This window comes from Salvelinus fontinalis, chromosome 32, assembly GCF_029448725.1.
Source record: "Salvelinus fontinalis isolate EN_2023a chromosome 32, ASM2944872v1, whole genome shotgun sequence".
NCBI classification, from domain to species: domain Eukaryota; kingdom Metazoa; phylum Chordata; class Actinopteri; order Salmoniformes; family Salmonidae; genus Salvelinus; species Salvelinus fontinalis.
In genome coordinates this window covers 42,470,612-42,490,713 of record NC_074696.1, presented here as the reverse complement: position 1 = coordinate 42,490,713, position 20,102 = coordinate 42,470,612, and the positions used below count along the sequence as shown (strand labels likewise).

The 20,102-nt window shown below is 45.7% G+C and overlaps 1 protein-coding gene across 1 annotated transcript in view; it reads left to right on the top strand.

The window, feature by feature from the left end:
* The first annotated feature begins 17,942 nt into the window (after nucleotides 1-17,942).
* LOC129831385 (RNA-binding motif, single-stranded-interacting protein 3-like) overlaps nucleotides 17,943-20,102 on the top strand; it is a 351,034-nt gene continuing 348,874 nt past the window's right edge. The window contains exon 1 of the mRNA XM_055894739.1: nucleotides 17,943-18,157. The gene's annotated coding sequence lies outside the window, so the exon portion shown is untranslated. The remainder of the gene's footprint in view (nucleotides 18,158-20,102) is intronic.

Genomic DNA, 20,102 nt, shown 5'->3' with positions numbered 1-20,102 from the left:
TTTAGTGTTGGTCAGGACGTGAGCTGGGTGGGCATTCTATGTTGTGTCTAGTTTGTCTGTTTCTGTGTTCGGCCTAATATGGATCTCAATCAGAGGCAGCTGTCAATCGTTATCCCTGATTGAGAATCATATATAGGTGGCTTGTTTTGTCAAAAGTCTGAGCTGCCTGCCTGCCAAGCGCCGTCTGAGCTGCCTGCCTGCCCAGCGCCGTCTGAGCCGCCTGCCTGCCCAGCGCCGTCTGAGCCATCTGTCTGCCCAGCGCCGTCTGAGCCATCCGTCTGCCCAGCGCCGTCTGAGCCATCCGTCTGCCCAGCTCCGTCTGAGCCATCCGTCTGCCCAGCGCCGTCTGAGCCATCCGTCTGCCCTGCGCCGTCTGAGCCATCCGTCTGCCCAGCGCCGTCTGAGCCATCCGCCTGCCCAGCGCCGTCTGAGCCTTCCGTCTGCCCAGCGCCGTCAGAGCCTCCCGTCTGCCCAGCGCCGTCAGAGCCGCCCGTCTGCCCAGCGCCGTCAGAGCCGCCCGTCTGCCCAGCGCAGTCAGAGCCGCCCGTCTGCCCAGCGCAGTCAGAGCCGCCCGTCTGCCCAGCGCCGTCAGAGCCGCCCGTCTGTCCCGAGCTGTCAGAGCCGCCCGTCTGTCCCGAGCCGTCAGAGCCGCCCGTCTGTCCCGAGCTGTCAGAGCCGCCCGTCTGTCCCGAGCCGTCAGAGCCGTCTGTCAGTCAGGAGCCGCTAGAGCCGTCCGTCAGTCAGGAGCTGCCAGAGCCGCCAGCCAGTCAGGAGCTGCCAGAGCCGCCAGCCAGTCAGGAGCTGCCAGAACCGCCAGTCAGTCATGAGCTGCCCTCCAGTCATGTGCTGCCCTCCAGTCATGAGCTGCCCTCCAGTCATGAGCTAACCTCCAATCATGAGCTGCCTTCCAGTCATGAGCTGCCTTCCAGTCATGAGCTGCCTTCCAGTCATGAGCTGCCCTCCAGTCATGAGCTGCCCCTCAGGCCGGAGCTGCCATTAGTCCGGAGCTGCCCTTCAGTCCGGAGCTGCCTCTCTGTCCGGAGCTGCCCTTCAGTCCGGAGCTGCCCTTCATTCCGGAGCTACCTCTCTGTCCTGAGCTACCTCTCAGTCCTGAGCTACCTCTCTGTCCTGAGCTGTCTCCTCAATTTAGTGGGGACCTTGGTGAGGATTCCTAGGCCAAGGTCGGGGGAGAGGGTTGCCACTCAAAGGACGCTAAGGAGGGGGACAAAGACAATGGTGGAGTGGTGGCCTCGTCCTGCGCCGGAGCCGCTACCGCGGACAGATGCCCACCCAGACCATCCCCTTGAGTTTTAGGGGTGCATTCGGAGTCCGCACCTCAGGAGGGGGGTACTGTCACGTCCTGACCATTGTGCTTATGTGTTTTGCTTGTTTTAGTGTTGGTCAGGACGTGAGCTGGGTGGGCATTCTATGTTTTGTGTCTAGTTTGTCTGTTTCTGTGTTCGGCCTAATATGGTTTGAGCTGCCTGCCTGCCCAGCACCGTCTGAGCTGCCTGCCTGCCCAACGCCATCTGAGCCATCCGTCTGTCCAGCGCCGTCTGAGCCATCCATCTGCCCAGCGCCGTCTGAGCCTTCCGTCTACCCAGCGCCGTCAGAGCCTTCCGTCTGCCCAGCGCCGTCAGAGCCGCCCGTCTGTCCCGAGCCATCAGAGCCGCCCGTCTGTCCCGAGCCGTCAGAGCCGCCCGTCTGTCCCGAGCCGTCAGAGCCGCCCGTCTGTCCCGAGCCGTCAGAGCCACCCGTCTGTCCCGAGCCGTCAGAGCCGTCTGTCAGTCAGGAGCCGCTAGAGCCGTCTGTCAGTGAGGAGCCGCTAGAGCCGTCTGTCAGTCAGGAGCCGCTAGAGCCGTCCGTCAGTAAGGAGCCGCTAGAGCCGTCCGTCAGTCAGGAGCCGCTAGAGCCGTCCGTCAGTCAGGAGCTGCCAGAGCCGCCAGCCAGTCAGGAGCTGCCAGAGCCGCCAGCCAGTCAGGAGCTGCCAGAACCGCCAGTCAGTCATGAGCTGCCCTCCAGTCATGAGCTGCCCTCCAGTCATGAGCTGCCCTCCAGTCATGAGCTGCCCTCCAGTCATGAGCTGCCTTCCAGTCATGAGCTGCCTTCCAGTCATGAGCTGCCTTCCAGTCATGAGCTGCCTTCCAGTCATGAGCTGCCCTGCAGTCATGAGCTGCCCCTCAGGCCGGAGCTGCCATTAGTCTGGAGCTGCCCTTCATTCCGGAGCTGCCTCTCTGACCGGAGCTGCCCTTCAGTCCGGAGCTACCTCTCTGTCCTGAGCTACCTCTCTGTCCTGAGCTACCTCTCTGTCCTGAGCTACCTCTCTGTCCTGAGCTGTCTCCTCAATTTAGTGGGGACCTTGGTGAGGATTCCTAGGCCAAGGTCGGGGGCGAGGGTTGCCACTCAAAGGACGCTAAGGAGGGGGACAAAGACAATAGTGGAGTGGTGGCCTCGTCCTGCGCCGGAGCTGCCACCGCGGACAGATGCCCACCCAGACCCTCCCCTTGAGTTTCAGGGGTGCGTTCGGAGTCCGCACCTCAGGAGGGGGGTACTGTCACATCCTGACCATTGTGCTTATGTGTTTTGCTTGTTTTAGTGTTGGTCAGGACGTGAGCTGTGTGGGGATTCTATGTTTTGTGTCTAGTTTGTCTGTTTCTGTGTTCGGCCTAATATGGTTCTCAATCAGAGTCAGCTGTCAATCGTTATCCCTGATTGAGAATCATATATAGGTGGCTTGTTTTGTGTTGGGGATTTGTAGGTGGTTGTTTCCTGTCTCTGTGTTTTGTCTGCACCAGAAAGGACTGCATCGGTAAGCCACGTTTGTTATTTTGTAGTTTTGTAAGTGTTCACTGTTTTTGTTCGTAATTAAACATGTTAAGCACTGGCTACGCTGCGTGTTGGTCCGATCCCTGTTACACTCTCTCTTCTCGTGAAGAGAGGGAAGCCTGCCGTTACACGTCTGTATATCCTTCGCTTGTTATGCAATGAAATGGGCAACTTTGTATTTATAGTTACTGTCACATTCTTTCTGAAGTTATCCGTGGTCACAGAAAGTCAGCGGAGATCTTCTGTGTATGAAGTGATGCGGTGGGGCAAAAAAGCTAAGTTACAGACACACAAATATCTGTCATATCTGTATCTGTAATGGTGAGAGGTTAGCATGTCTTGGGGGTATGATATTTGTGCGTCTAACTTTCTCACTCATCATTATTGACGATTCATCCAGGACTATCGGTAATCATGGTAGCATCCACATTAATGTAGAAGTGTTCAGAAACATATTGTATTCTTATTTACAATTAAAGTGACTCCAAAATGACACAATACATGATTTACCATTAATTTCTATTGGCCACAAAATTATCTAAAATGCAACCAAAACAAACAGCAAATGCATCCAACGAGTTTGCCGAGTCACAAGCTTGATGAAATCATTGCATGCTCGGAATATGGGACCAAGTACAAAACTTTTGACTACTTTAATACACATACGTGAATTTGTCCCAATTTGTCCCTAAAATGGGGGGACCATATAGAAGAAGTGCTGTAATTCCTAAAAGGTTCACCCGATATGGATGAAAATACCCTCAAATTAAAGCTCAGAATCTGCACTTTAACCTTATAGTATAATTTCCAATCCGAAGTGCTGTACAGAGCCAAATCACCAACATAATTGTTACTGTCTTAATACTTTTGGAGCTTACTGTAAGTATTCACTCCCCTTTTGCTATGACACTCCAAATTGAGCTCAGGTGCATCCAATTTCCTTTGATCATCCTTGACATGTCACAACTTGATTGGAGTCCAACGGTGGCCAATTCAATTGTTTGGACATGATTTAGAAATTAACACACCTGTCTATATAAGGTCCCACAGTTGACAGTGCATGTCAAAGCAGAAACTATACAATGAAGTCCAATAGTCTGTAGATCTCCGAGATAGAATTGTGATGAGACATACAGTACTAGTCAAAAGTTTGGACAAACCTACACATTCAAGGGTTTTTCTTTATTTTTACTATTTTATACATTGTAGAATAATAGTGAAGATGTCAAAATGATGAAATAACACATATAGAATCATGTAGTATCCAAAAAAATATTTAAAAAATCTAAATATATTTTATATTTGAGATTCTTCAAATAACCATTCTTTGCCTTGATGACAGCTTTGCACACCCTTGGCATTCTCTCAACCAGCTTTACCTGGAATGCTTTTCCAACAGTCTTGAAGGAGTTCCCACATATGCCGAGCACTTGTTGGCTGCTGTTCCTTCACTCTGCGGTCTGACTCATCCCGAACCATCTCAAATTGTGGAGGCCAGGTAATCTGATGCGGCACTCCATCACTAACCTTCATGGTAAAATAACCCTTACACCACCGGGAGGTGTGTTGGGTCATTGTCCTGTTGAAAAACAAATAGGTTTTAGTCCCACTAAGCCCAAACCAGATGGGATGGCGTATCGCTGCAGAATACTGTGGTAGCCATGCTGGTTAAGTGTACCTTGAATTCTAAATAAATCACAAACAATATCCCCAGCAAACCACCCCCACACCATAACACCTCCTCCTCCATGCTTTACGAAGGGAAAAACACATGCGTAGCTCATCCATTCACCTACACCGCGTCTCACAAAGACACAGCAGTTGGAACCCAAAATTTGGTTCCAATTTGGACTCCAGACCAAAGGACAAATTTCCACCGATCTAATGTCCATTGCTCGTGTTTCTTGGCCCAAGCAAGTCTCTTTTTATTATTGATGTCCTTTAGTAGTGGTTTCTTTGAGCAATTCGACCATGAAGGCCTGATTCACATAGTCTCCTCTGAACAGTTGATGTTGAGATGTGTCTGTTACTTGAATTCTGTGAAGCATTTATTTGGGCTGCAATCTGAGGTGCAGTTAACTCTAATGAACTTATTCTCTGCAGCAGAGGTAACTCTGTGTCTTCCTTTCCTTTGGCGGTCCTCATGAGAGCCAGTTTCATCATAGTACTTGGATGGTTTTTGCAACTGCACTTGAAGAAACTTTCATGACATGTTCCGGATTGACTGACCTTCATGTCTTAAAGTAAGGATTGACTGTTGTTTCTCTTTGTTTATTTGAGCTGTTCTTGCCATAATATGTACTTGGTCTTTTACCAAATAGAGCTGGCTATCTTCTGTATAACACCCCTACCTTGTCACAACACAATTGATTGGCTCAAAGCATTTAGTGTACCATGTGCACACAACCCATGTGGAATTTGGGTCTCCGGCAGCGTTTGGAACTGCCGATCTCCGGTCAAGATTGTCAAGTTCATCTCAGCCTATGCTGCCCTTCAGTACCTTGACTTTTTGGCCCTGACGGAGAACTGGATCAACCCAGAAAACAATTATATTCTAGCTGCTCTCTTCATCTGATTACGTTTAGTGTCATAATCCAAGAGCATCCGGTTGTCGCAGTGGTGGCACAGGGCTACTAATTTCTCCTAACTGGAGATTTTCTATTTTCTCCCTCCCACCTGTCCTTCTCCTCTTCATTTGAAGTCCACTGTCACTTGTCCACTCAAGTTTAACATTGTTGTTGTCTATCACCCACCAGGTGACCTTGGAGAGTTCCTCAATGAGCTTGACACCTTGATAATATGACGATTGTGACGATTGTGCGCCGCTCTTCGTACTTGGCGACTTCAACCTCGCAACGTCTGCCTCTGATTAATTTATTTCCGACTCTCTTTCCTCTCCTTGCGTCTTTTGACCCCCCCCTTTCCCAATCCCCTCCAAGACAGACCTCAGCTTTCCTAGAGGCTGTTCGTGTAACGGTCATCGTTGCATGAAGAAGTGAACCAAAGCGCAGTGTGGTAAGTGTTCATGATTTATTAATAAAACTGAACACTGAATAACAAAAACAACAAAGAGAACGAACGAAACAGTTCTGTCTGGTGCAGACACAAAACAGAAAACTACCCACAAAACACAGGTGGGAAAAGGCTACCTAAGTATGATTCTCAATCAGAGACAACAATAGACAGCTGCCTCTGATTGAGAACCACACCCGGCCAAACACACAGAAATAGAAAACATAGAACACAAAACATATAATGCCCACCCCAACTCACGCCCTGACCAAACCAAAATGGAGACATAAAAAGGATCTCTAAGGTCAGGGCGTGACAGTTCGCCTAATAATCTCACTGCAACCCCCCTCCAGGTTTCTGATCACTACTTTGTTTAGTTTTCTGTCTCCCTTTCCTCCAACCCTAGCCACTCAGCCTGTACCCAGATGGACATGCACCGTCGCAATCTTCTCTCTCTCTCTCTCTCTCTCCAATTACTCTGTCCTCTTCTACTCTATCATCTCTTTCTTCTGCTAAGTCCTTCTCCCTCCTGTCTCCTGATTCTGCCTCTTCAACCCTGCTCTCCTCCCTTTCCGCATCCTATGACTCGCACTGTCCCCTTTCCTCCTGGCCGGCTCGACCCTCCCCTCCTGCTCCGTGACTCTTTGCGAGCTTACAGGTCTGTGGGCAGCAAAAACGGAGGAAAACTAAACTTCTGGAGGACGTATCATCCTTTAGCTTCCTCCTCCCTACCTTCTCCTCCTCTGTATCTGCTGCTAAAGCTTCTTTTTATCATTCTAAATTTCAAGCTTCTGCCTCTAGCCCTAGGAAACATTTACATTTGACCATTTTAGTCATTTAGTAGACACTCCTATCCAGAGCGTCTTACAATATACATGTTATTATTGTACTGGTCCTTTGTGGGAAATGAACCCACAACCCTTCAAAATGGCCCGAGATGCTCCCCTCCTCAAGAAACCAAAACTCGACTCATCTGACATAAAGAACTATAGACCTGTATCCCTTATCTTTCCTAATCACTTTAAAGTGCTGTCTCTGATCAACTCCCATTATCTCTCTCAGAACGATCTTCTTGACCCTAACCAGTCAGGCTTCAAGACGGGTCACTCTACTGAGACTGCTCTTTTTGTCACAGAGGCTCTCAAAGCTGACTCTTACTCTTCTGTTCTCATCCTCCTAGATCTATCCCCTGCTATCGACACCGTAACCCATCAGATCCTTCTCCCCACCCTCTCCGGGCTGGGCGTCTCAGGCTCTGCACATTCTAGGATTGCCTCTTACCGGGCAGGCCGCTCCTACCAGATGATGTGGAGAGGGTCTGTGTCTGCACCACGTACTCTCAATGCAGTTGTCCCCCAGGGCTTGGTTCTAGGGCCTCTACTCTTCTCTCTATACACCAAGTCATTCGGGCCTGTCATATCCTCACATAATCTCTCCTATCATTGCTATGCGGATGATACTTAATTACTTATCTCCTTCCCCCCCATCTGACACCCAGGTGGCGTCACACATCTCTGTGTGCCTGGCAGATATCAGCTTGGATGTCGGCCCACCACCTCCAGCTCAACTTCTCCATCACGGTTGACAACTTCAGTGTCACCCTCCCAGAGCACAAAGAACCTTGGTGTGACCCTGGACAACACCCTGTCATTCTCTGCAAACATCATAGCAGTGACTCGCTCCTGCAGGTTCATGCTCTACGTCATTCGAAGAGTACGACCCTACTGCACACAGTGTGCGGCACAGGTCCTTTTCCAGGAACTTGTCATCTTCCGTCTGGACTGCTGCAACTTTCTGCCCGCCTGGATCTTCAACCTTCCCAAGTTCTGCCATGTCACCCCGCTCCTCCACACACAGAACACAAAGAACCTTGGTGTGACCCTGGACAACACCCTGTCATTCTCTGCAAACATCATAGCAGTGACTCGCTCCTGCAGGTTCATGCTCTACGTCATTCGAAGAGTACGACCCTACCGCACACAGGAAGCGGCACAGGTCCTAATCCAGGAACTTGTCATCTTCCGTCTGGACTGCTGCAACTTTCTGCCCGCCTGGATCTTCAACCTTCCCAAGTTCTGCCATGTCACCCCGCTCCTCCACACACTCCACTGCCCCCCCCCCCCGCCCCCCCTGCGATATGTGGTTGTCCCACCTAGCTATCTTAAGATGAATGCACTAACTGTAAGTTGCTCTGGATAAGAGTGTCTGCTAAATTACTACAATTTTAAAATATATAATTTTATGAGGGCGCACAGCCACAAAGTCATCCAATCTGATTTTAAACCTAACCCTAACCTGTGTCACACTGCTAAACACCAACGCCCAACCTTAAATATCAAATTTTCAATTTCATGAATTTTTACGATACATCTAGTGGAAATCTAGTGGAAATCGCTCAGCTCTGCTCCGCTCAGCTCTGCCTCAAGGGCAAGATTCATGACAATGACAGATGCAGTTGCACCCCTAAAAACGAAAAACATCTGTCATAAGAAACTAGCTCCCTGGTATACAGAAAATACCCGAGCTTTGAAGCAAGCTTCCAGGAAATTGGAACGGAAATGGCGCCACACCAAACTGGAAGTCTCCGACTAGCTTGGAAAGACAGTACCGTGCAGTACCGAAGAGCCCTCACTGCTGCTCGATCATCCTACTTTTCCAACTTAATCGAGGAAAATAAGAACAATCCAAAATTTCTTTTTGATACTGTTGCAAAGCTAACTAAAAAGCAGCATTCCCCAAGAGAGGATGGCTTTCACTTCAGCAGTAATAAATTCATGAACTTCTTTGAGGAAAAGATCATGACCATTAGAAAGCAAATTACGGACTCCTCTTTGAATCTGCGTATTCCTCCAGGGCTTAGCTGTCCTGGATCTGCACAGCTCTGCGAGGGCCTGGGATCGGGAGAGACACTTAAGTGTTTTAGTACTATATCTCTTGACACAATGATGAAAATAATCATGGCCTCTAAACCTTCAAGCTGCATACTGGATCCTATTCCTACTAAACTGCTGAAGGAGCTGCTTCCTGTGCTTGGCCCTCCTATGTTGAACATAATAAACAGCTCTCTATCCACCGGATGTGTACCAAACTCACTAAAAGTGGCAGTGATAAAGCCTCTCTTGAAAAAGCCAAACCTTGACACGGAAAATATAAAAAACTATCGGCCTATATCGAATCTTCCATTCCTCTCAAAAAATTTAGAAAAAGCTGTTGCGCAGCAACTCACTGCCTTTCTGAAGACAAACAATGTATACGAAATGCTTCAGTCTGGTTTTAGACCCCATCATAGCACTGAGACTGCACTTGTGAAGGTGGTAAATTACCTTTTTAATGGCGTCAGACCGAGGCTCTGCATCTGTCCTCGTGCTACTAGACCTTAGTGCTGCCTTTGACACCATCGATCACCACATTCTTTTGGAGAGACTGGAAACCCAAATTGGTCTACACGGACAAGTTCTGGCCTGGTTTAGATCTTACCTGTCGGAAAGATATCAGTTTGTCTCTGTGAATGGTCTGTCCTCTGACAAATCAACTGTACATTTCGGTGTTCCTCAAGGTTCCGTTTTAGGACCACTATTGTTTTCACTATATATTTTACCTCTTGGGGATGTTATTCGAAAACATAATGTTAACTTTCACTGCTATGCGGATGACACACAGCTGTACATTTCAATGAAACATGGTGAAGCCCCAAAATTGCCCTCGCTAGAAGCCTGTGTTTCAGACATAAGGAAGTGGATGGCTGAAAACTTTCTACTTTTAAACTCGGACAAAACAGAGATGCTTGTTCTAGGTCCCAAGAAACAAAGAGATCTTCTGTTAAATCTGACAATTCATCTTGATGGTTGTAAAGTCGTCTCAAATAAAACTGTGAAGGACCTCGGCGTTACTCTTGACCCTGATCTCTCTTTTGACGAACATATCAAGACTGTTTCAAGGACAGCTTTTTTCCATCTACGTAACATTGCAAAAATCAGAAATTTTCTGTCCAAAAATGATGCAGAAAAATTAATCCATGCATTTGTTACTTCTAGGTTAGACTACTGCAATGCTCTACTTTCCGGCTACCCGGATAAAGCACTAAATAAACTTCAGTTAGTGCTAAATACGGCTGCTAGAATCCTGACTAGAACCAAGAAATTTGATCATATTACTCCAGTGCTAGCTTCCCTACACTGGCTTCCTGTTAAAACCTGTCTAGGATCAGCGTGGCGCTAGCGGCACCCCCCCCCCCCCCCCCCCCCACTGAAAAACCAGTGCCGCGAAATTCAAAAAAAATATTTTTTTTAAATATTTAACTTTCACACATTAAAGTCCAATACAGCTAATGAAAGACACAGATCTTGTGAATCCAGTCAACATGTCCGATTTTTAAAATGTTTTACAGGGAAGACACAATATGTAAAGATGTACATCTATTACCTAAAAATACATTAGCATAATCCACCATCTTTTATTTGTCCACCAACACCAGTAGCCATCACTAATTCGGCTAAACTAAGATATTTATAGCCCCTAACCAACAAAAAAACTCATTAGATGACAGTCTGATAACATATTTATGGTATGGGATAGGTTTTGTTAGAAAAAAGTGCATATTTCAGGTAGATGGCATAGGTTACAATTGCACCCACCGTCACAAATGGAATAGAAAAACTACTTAGAGCAACGTGTTTACCTACTTACTAATCATCAAACATTTCGTAAAAATACACAGCATACACGAATCGAAAGACACAGATCCTTTGAATACAGACAATATTTCAGATTTTCTAAGTGTCTTACAGCGAAAACACAATAAATCGTTATATTAGCATAGCACATAGCACATAGCAGCCCAGCATTGATTCTAGCCAAAGTGAGCGATAAAAGTCAACATCGCCAAAAGATATAAATTTTTTCACTAACCTTCTCAGAATTCTTCCGATGACACTCCTGTAACATCACATTACAACATGCATATACAGTTTGATCGAAAATGTTTATATTTAGCCACCAAAATCATGGTTAGACAATGTGAAATGTAGACAAGCTGGTCAGAAAATGTCCTTGCGCCACTTAGACAGTGATCTACTCTTATACATAAATACTCATAAACGTGACTAAAAAATATAGGGTGGACAGGGATTGATAGAAAATTTAATTCTTAATACAATTGCGGTATTACATTTTTTAATTTATCCTTACTTTTCAATACAGTTTGCGCCAAGCGAAGCTACGTCAAAAAACATGGCGTCCTAAGCCACTAAAATGTTTCGACAGAAACACGATTTATCATAATAAAAATGTCCTACCTTGAGCTGTTCTTCCATCAGTATCTTGGGCAAAGGATCCTTTCTTGGGAGGAATCGTCTTTTGGTGGAAAGCTGTCCTCTTGCCATGTGGAAATGCCAACTGCGTTCGGGATGAACTGAAAGCGTGCCCACCTATTCACAGCGTTAAAGAAATAAATGTCCCAAAATCGCACTAAACGGATATAAATTGCTATAAAACGCTTTAAATTAACTACCTTATGATGTTTTTAACTCCTATAACGAGTGAAAGATGACCGGAGAAATATAACAGGCTAAACTAACGCTTGGAACAGGAGAGGGTCGGTGTCCTCCACGCGCGTGACGCACCAAGAAAAGACTTGCTAGCTACAGGGTTTTTTGATTTATAGGGCCTGTGAACGCGCAATCGACCCCATTGGAATCGTCATCACGTAAAGGCATCCAGGGGAAGACGTAAGAAGTGTCCGTACAGTCATAGCAATATCAGTGCCCTTTTAACTGACTTCAGAACAGTGGCCAACATTTCTGAAATCTGAATCCATGTCAGGGAAATTGCTGTAGAATGGGCTCTGTTCCACTTAGAGACAAAATTTCAACTCCTATAGAAACTATAGACTGTTTTCTATCCAATAATAATAATAATATGCATATTGTACGATCAAGGATTTTGTGGGAAGCCGTTTCAAAAATTACCCAATTAGCATAAATAGTCTAAACAGCGCCCCCATCCCCAACAGGTTTTAAGGCAAGGGCTGATTTCAAGGTTTTACTGTTAACCTATAAAGCGTTACATGGGCTTGCTCCTACCTATCTTTCCGAGTTGGTCCTGCCGTACATACCAATACGTACGCTACGGTCACAAAATTTCTAAGCAAACAGCGGGAGGCAGGGCTTTCTCCTATAGATCTCCATTTTTATGGAACAGTCTGCCTACCCATGTGAGAGACGCAGACTCGGTCTCAACCTTTAAGTCTTTACTGAAGACTTATCTCTTCAGTAGGTCATATGATTGAGTGTAGTCTGGCCCAGGAGTGTGAAGGTGAACGGAAAGGCTCTGGAGCAACGAACCGCCCTTGCTGTCTCTGCCGGGCCGGTTCCCCTCTCTCCACTGGGATTCTCTGCCTCTAACCCTGTTACTGGGGCTGAGTCACTGGCTTGCTGGTGCTCTTTCATGCCGTCCCTAGGAGGGGTGCGTCACTTGAGTGGGTTGAGTTACTTACGTGAACTTCCTGTCTGGGTTGGCGCCCCCCCTTGGTTGTGCTGTGGTGGAGACCTTTGTGGGCTATACTCGGCCTTGTCTCAGGATTGTAAGTTGGTGGTTGAGGATATCCCTCTAGTGGTGTGGGGGCTGTGCTTTGGCAGAGTGGGTGGGGTTATATCCTTCCTGTTTGGCCCTGTCCGGGGGTTTCTTCGGATGGGGCCACAGTGTCTCCTGACCGCTCCTGTCTCAGCCTCCAGTATTTATGCTGCAGTAGTTTATGTGTCGGGGGGCTAGGGTCAGTTGGTTATACCTGGAGTACTTCTCCTGTCTTATCCAGTGTCCTGTGTGAATTTAAGTATGCTCTCTCTAATTTTCTCCTTCTCTCTTTCTCTCGGAGGACCTGAGCCCTAGGACCATACGTCGGGACTACCGGCCGTGGTGACTCCTTGCTGCCCCCAGTCCGCCTGGCCTTGCTGCTATTCCAGTTTCAACTCTTCTGCCTGCGGTTATGGAACCCCTACCTGTCCCAGACCTGCTGTTTTCAACTCTTAATGATCGGCTATGAAAAGCCAACTGAGATTTATTCCTGATTATTATTTGACCATGCTTGTCATTTATGAACATTTTGAAAATCTTGGCTCTCTCTAATTTTCTCCTTCTCTCTTTCTTTCTCTCGGAGGACCTGGGCCCTAGGACCATGCGTCGGGACTGCCGCCCGTGGTGACTCCTTGCTGTCCCCAGTCCGCCTGGCCTTGCTGCTATTCCAGTTTCAGCTGTTCTGCCTGCGGTTATGGAACCGCCACCTGTCCCAGACCTGTTGTTTTTCAACTCTTAATGATCAGCTATGAAAAGCCAACTGAAAATTATTCATGATTATTATTTGACCATGCTTGTCACTTATGAACATTTTTGAACATCTTGGCATAGTTCTGTTATAATCTCCACCCGGCACAGCCAGAAGAGAACTGGCCACCTCTCTAGGTTTCTTCCTAGGTTTTGGCCTTTCTAGGGAGTTTTTCCTAGCCACCGTGCTTCTACACCTGCATTACTAGCTGTTTGGGGTTTTAGGCTGGGTTTCTGTACAGCACTTCGAGATATTAGCTGATGTACGAAGGGCTATATAAAATAAAATTGATTGATTGATGTGGGCCTAAGGTGCTACTCCATAATCAGGCTTGGCTGTTGTTTATCAGCCAGCCTGCCAGGCAGCGTAGTGTTAGCATACACGTGAGACGTGCTGCTGTTAACCGCAGCAGCTTAAGAGGGCTGCCCTCCACCCGGGCTCCACGGTCTCACGTCTGGGGCCTCACCACCTCGCGCTCTGTCAGGTGTCAGTGGGGTGGTAGTGGTACAGTAGAGCTAGGGACTGACTGTCAGACGCCCAACGCTGCTACATCCTATGTCTCTGAAGAACATTTCCACAGATTCTGTGTATGTTCTAATATAAAATGGATGCCAGGGAATGAGAAGCAAAGGGTTATCTGGATTTTTTTCACATGCCTGTTCGCTCAACATTTTTACATCTCTAGACAGTATTGTGTTAATACTAAAGCACTTAGGTACAGATTATTGAAACCCATTGCCCTACATTTTAATAGCCTTCTGATGACTGATTGTCTATTCCAGGCCTTTTGTGTGCATCTTGTACGGTCACGATACTCACAACACTCTTTGGCAAAAGTCCCACACCTTGCATCTGTCATTCTTCATGGCTTTTAAGGCAAACTTGACAGAAGTGTGGCAGACATTGAGATGAGGACAGCCTGGCTACAGCCAAGGCTCTGTGTGTTGAGTTGGCACTCTCTCTAGTGGAGGGATGAGAACAACCACATGGCTTGTACATCAACCTTGGCTCCACTGTGTCTGTCTTAACTATCTTTGCCAGGTCCCCTTCATAAAAGAGGTTTCTAACCTCAAGTGTCTTTTTTTTCCTGGTTAAAAATAAATAAGCAATACTTTAAATGATGTCCATTAGTATACTGTATAAATGAAATCCTTACAAACAAAGACATTGTACTAGTATTATACAAGACAACAAAGCATTGTTGTAGGAGCCATTTTGGCCTATTTATGTGGTTGTTGTGATTTTATTTGTCCCCCAGTTCTGCTAACAAAAAATTAATATAGATATTTTTATATTTTTTTGTTCTTGGACATAAGACTGTAAAATTACCAGGAAATGAGTTCAAAGTGATTTTAATTGAGTAAATCTGTTCCAGCACATGAATAAAGGCATACTGTATGTGATCGTAGACTTTGACCATGACTCTCAATTCCATTCCATTGCACAAGAGTCATTGGACAAAGGCGTCTTCTGTACGGGGTTTTGTTAAGATCCTTGATGCTCAATCTGAACAGGAACAGACGTCGCTTGCGGGACGGTATTGGAAGCATAAGGACCTTATCTTTCATATCAGTGAGAAATTATTTTCAAAAAACAAAAGGTTCAATTGATACACCTTGTTATTAAGGTTAGTGTTCCCACGCGGCCTTATCTCCATGTTACAGTACTTGTTACCGGAAAACACACGGAAGACAAGAGGCGACCACCTGTGCTAATTAGCTATCTAGCATGCGCCGAACACATGTGTATAAGTGTACCTCGGGAGGTGTAACGGAAATGTAGTTTAATCGAATGGAGGAACCCGAAGCTGTATGGTTCTATGCAAAACTGCTAAAGTCTGTATTTGTTTTTTATTTTAAGGATTATTTCTCGCTGATGAAAGATGAGGGCCATATGTTTTGAAAGCCGTATCGCAAGCAACGATTAAGAGACGTTTCTAAACGTTTAAACACGGCGTTGGGACTGTAGTTCACTTGAGACAGACATGGGCGAAGCTAACGGCTGAGAACTGTAGGGAGAAGGCAGAATGCCGCCTAGAGTTTTCAAGAGTTCATGTGATTGTATCCCAATGTAATCAAGGTTTGAAATGATTCCGTTTTTCTCAAATACTATATCTGTTTGAGATTCCTGTGGTCAATTTGCAGTGTACACATGATTTATAACGATATGTTCCTGTCCCCTGACCATCCGTGCAAGGAAAAATCGGCCCACGGCTGAATGTAATTGGGGACCCCTAGCCCAAGCCGGAGCATTTGAAATTGGGGGAGGCAACCCCTGATGTCTAGAAAGACTAAGTGGCTATCGGGGACTTGTGACTCGGTTAGCCACTACAATTATTATTGAAACTGATTCGTTGTATAGTCTATAAGCCTACAGTAGATCGACATGTATGATGTGAACATTATGCATGTTCTGCATACAACGTAGGCCTACTGGAAACCCACAGTGAGGGGTCTATGTTTCCAAAGTATAGGCCCTGTTTGAATACATTTGAAGGGCATTCTTCATTCTGTCCCTTCATTGAAGTAATTACTGATCTTACATGATTGGAAAGGTGAAAGCGAGGGCTCTTTCACATTACTTTCACCTATCCAGTCATTTATAATCAGTGATTACTTTCAAGAACTTCAGGGCCATAGCCTGTGTTCTATAAGGGGCCGAGCTTGCAATAGGAAGTGTGCAAGTGCCCTCTAGTGGCTTACATTCAAGGCCTTACTGTCTGTCAAACAGTGTCCTCTTACCAAAGACTGGATAATGGCCTGATTGTAGGGCCTTGGTCACTCAGTGTGTGTTAATTGGATCCATTTTCAACGTGGAGTCCCTCAGCGGCTCCTGATGACTCTGACAGGCCCAGTTGGAGGCCAACTGTCTGATACGTGTCTGCTAAGACCAGACCAGAGCTCTATGGGCTAAAGCAGTAGAATACTGCATTGCATGTCTTTGGGCAGACAGTGAATTTGTTACTATAACCATGCAAAACATGTTCAACTTACTGCACATATGTCATGATGAAAAATACCTTTTAAAAGACTAACTCAGTCATAAATGGAGAGTGCATTATGTCGGTGTTTCATTTGCTAGCACAATTAGATCATTATCTTAAAAGTCGCGGATATGTTGTGAGTCAGAAAGCTCGACACTCAGCTTCTTAGGCCTCTCTTCTGCTTACAAAATCATTGTTTTCCCATTGTCTGTCATTTATTTAAACCACATGGAGATGCTGGATGGAAGGGGGAAATGCTGGACGCTCAGCCGCGTGGATCTGCCAACTGCCTGCATCCTTAGGCACTCCCTGGCACCTCAGCCCTTGGCCGCTCCTGAAAGAAAACAATTACCAACGGGGCGGAACAACAATGCCCAGAAAACATCTGTCTGCACCGGATGGATAGGGGGGTGACATGTCCATGTCTGTGTCCCTGCTGGTTTAAACCAAGCCCAGCCTGATGGGCCTGCGTACAGTTACTTACAGCAGACAGCCACAGAGCTCTAATTCCACACAGAGCCTGTCTCCTTGGCGATGGCTGCCGTTAACACAGACGAAGGCCCCCGGAGCAGTTGTTCGTTTGGGTGGGTGCCATTCTGTTTGGATGATGCATCAGTATGAATGGCCCCTGAGTAGATGTAGGCATGGGCTGTATCCTAAATGGCTCCCAAATGTTTGTCAAAAGTAGTGCACGATATTGGGTACATGGGGCCATGTCTATGGGCTTTCATCAAAAGCAGTGCACTATATAGGGAGTAGGCTGTCATTTGGGACAACTCCCATGTGACTCCTCAGCCGCAGCCTGTGTGAACAGACGAGAGAGTCTTGGTCTGAGGCCCCCCCCCCCCCCCCCCCCCCCCCCCAACAGCTCATCCCACGGTGAGAGCACATAATTAAAATGTTTTCAGACATTTACTTCCTTCCTTGGAGATCTTTCTCCTCTCTCGGTCGTCTCCGTGCAAAGCAAGCACTTTTCCCAGCTAATTAAATGGATTTAATACCAATAATAAAAGTATGTTGTTACAACAGCATGTGCGGATATTGCTAAATTATTTTAATTCATGCCAGCTCTCAAAAGACCAGCTCTGGGCAATTAGCAATGCTTACTGTAGGCAGAAAACAAATTACAATTGGGTAAATTACTTTATGAATGTTTGTAGTTGCTTTACTTTATGAGTCCATTATAAAAGTGTGTGTTGCCACCTTGTGGTTATAGTTTGCACCTTACACAAATATAAAACATTTTGGTAGCAGTTATTACAGAACAGAAAAAAAGTAATAACATATTGGAATGGTAACAGGTTATACTCATGTATTTTCAATGATCACACATTCTAATCAAGGTGATTGCATGCATTTATATTGATAAAAAGCTAAATATAATTTCTGAACTCAATCATTTGAAGAAGTTGAAACTTTGTGTTTGAATACTCATTGCTGTCAACAATGTAGTCTTGGTGAGTTTACAATACTGTTATAATAATCGGAACACAATGCTGAAGTCGGCCTAGATCATCCTGTACGTGTTGCTGTAAGACTGAACTGTGAATTCCTTGACTGTGACTTTTGTGACAATATTTGACGCACCAAAAAGTAACACCACAATGCCAAGAATCACATTCTTCCATCCTCTTCCCTTGACAGTTACTCTTGATGACCCCGGCTCCATGGGAACCGGGACTTTTTTTTTTTAGGAAGGGCTCGATCGAACCGCAAGGCGGAGGAGGATTTGTGACAGCGCGCAAGGACACGCCTTCTCATTAAATCGGCAGTTTGTGCGGCTACACCTTGCCGTCACTGCCGTGTCGTCAGTAGCGAAACGAACCGCACCGCTGCCTCTTCTACATTAGTTGTTATACTCCCCTCTACTTAATTAACCTTGTACGTATTATTTTGTCCCCGACGGTTGTGGTGTTCTGCGTCAAAAGCAACAGAGATGTAAAGCAAGTTACACTACCGTATCTTCCTCTTCATTTGATATGCTGCTACTGACATAACCAGGAGCGCTGGTGACAGAGGTATTTCGGTGTTCTAGCGACTTGTTTCTATTACGTTAGCTAGCTACGTTCTACACATTTAGCTGTTGGAACGTTGTATCCTTACTAGGCTACTAGTTTGGGTACAGTCTAGGTACAGGCACAACATACTGATATTGTGTCAACGCGTAGGAAGAGAGTTAGGCTAAATGTGCATTTTCGTTATTACCCTTTAGTCTACTCTGACTGACCTAAAGCTGTCAAGTAGATCCTCGAATAACCTTCCTCGAATAGAAAATAAACCGGAGAAGAAACACGATAGGGTACCTTGTCGTCTAATTGATGCTGTTTAATGCAATTAACCTAATTTCCTATAGGGAATATTCTAAGCAAACTGCTTTTTTTAAGCTTTAACGTCAATTATCTAAACTCGTAAAATGATTTTTCTCATTTTCACAAATGTTGTAAATTAGGGTTCTCTGGTTGAATTGTGTCTTTTAGATTGGAAACATTTAGAATTTTAAGGTTAACCATAGCATTTTAAGGTTAACCACATTACAATGATTGTGAGATACAAAGACGATATTATTGTATATTTTTTTTCCTTCAGGATTTTGTAAATTCCCTAGTTTGGGAAACTCTGGGCTACATTGTAATACATACCTACTGTAGGCCTACAGTGCTGAAGAATGCAAATACAAATAATTGACTTTATTGAGTTGGATGAATCTACAAAATCATTTATTAATAGGACGACAGTAAAATCCAATATGTCCAGTATATTGCCCTCCATGATATGGAGATCATATATTTGTTTTGTATATATACCCTCTATGGCCTTATGGAAATGTATGAATGCATTTCTGTGCACTGAGCTAATGCTATGGTACTTTTTGGAGAGGCCAAAAATTCACAGCGCCGTCATGAGGTGTTTTTCCCAACAATTTGGTCACAATCAAAACTGAGCTGATTTATACTGAACAAAAATATGAAGGCAACATGTAAAGAGTTGGTCCCATGTGTCATGAGCTGAAATAAAAAATCACAGACATTTTACTTACGCACAAATAGCTTATTTCTCTCAAATTTTGTACACAAATTTGTTTACATCCCTGTAGTGTGAGCATTTCTCCTTTGTCAAGATAATCTATCCACCTGACAGGTGTGACATTAAGAAGCTGATTAAACAGCATGATCATTACCGTGCTTCTACATCTGCATTGCTTGCTGTTTTAGGCTAGTTTTCTGTATAGCACTTTGTGACATAGGCTTTATAAGTACATTTGATTGAGTGATTGATTACACAGATGCACCTTGTGCTGGGGACAATAAAAGGCCACTCTAAAATGTGCAGTTTTGTCACACAACACAATGCCAAATATGTCTCAAGTTGAGGGAGCCTACAATTGGCATGCTGACTGCAGGAATGTCCACCATAGCTGTTGCCAGAGAATTTAATGTTAATTTCTCTACCATAAGCCGCCTCAACCTCGTTTTAGAGAATTTGGCATTATGGCCAGCCGGCCTCACAACCGCAGACCCCATGTAACCACACCCAGGACCTCCACATTCAGCTTCTTCACCCGCGGGATCCGTCTGAGACCACAACTGAAGAATTTCTGCACAAGCTGTCAGAAACCGTCTCCGGGAAGCTCATCTGCGTGCTCGTTGTCATGCTGCTGACGTCAAATCCTGACTGCCATCAGAATGACGCAACAGGAACCGGCATTCATTGGAACAGGTGACGTTTTTCCACTCCTCAATTATCCAGTGTTGGTGATCGCGTGCCCACTGGAGCCGCTTCTTCTTGTTTTTAGCTGATAGGAGAGGAACCCGGTGTGGTGGTCTGCTGCAATAGCCCATCTGTAACAAGGACCGACGAGTTGTAGCGTTCCGAGATGCCGTTCTGCACACCACTGTTGTACTGCGCCATTATTTGCCTGTTTGTGGCCCGCCTTTTAGCTTGCATGAATCTTGCCATTCTCCT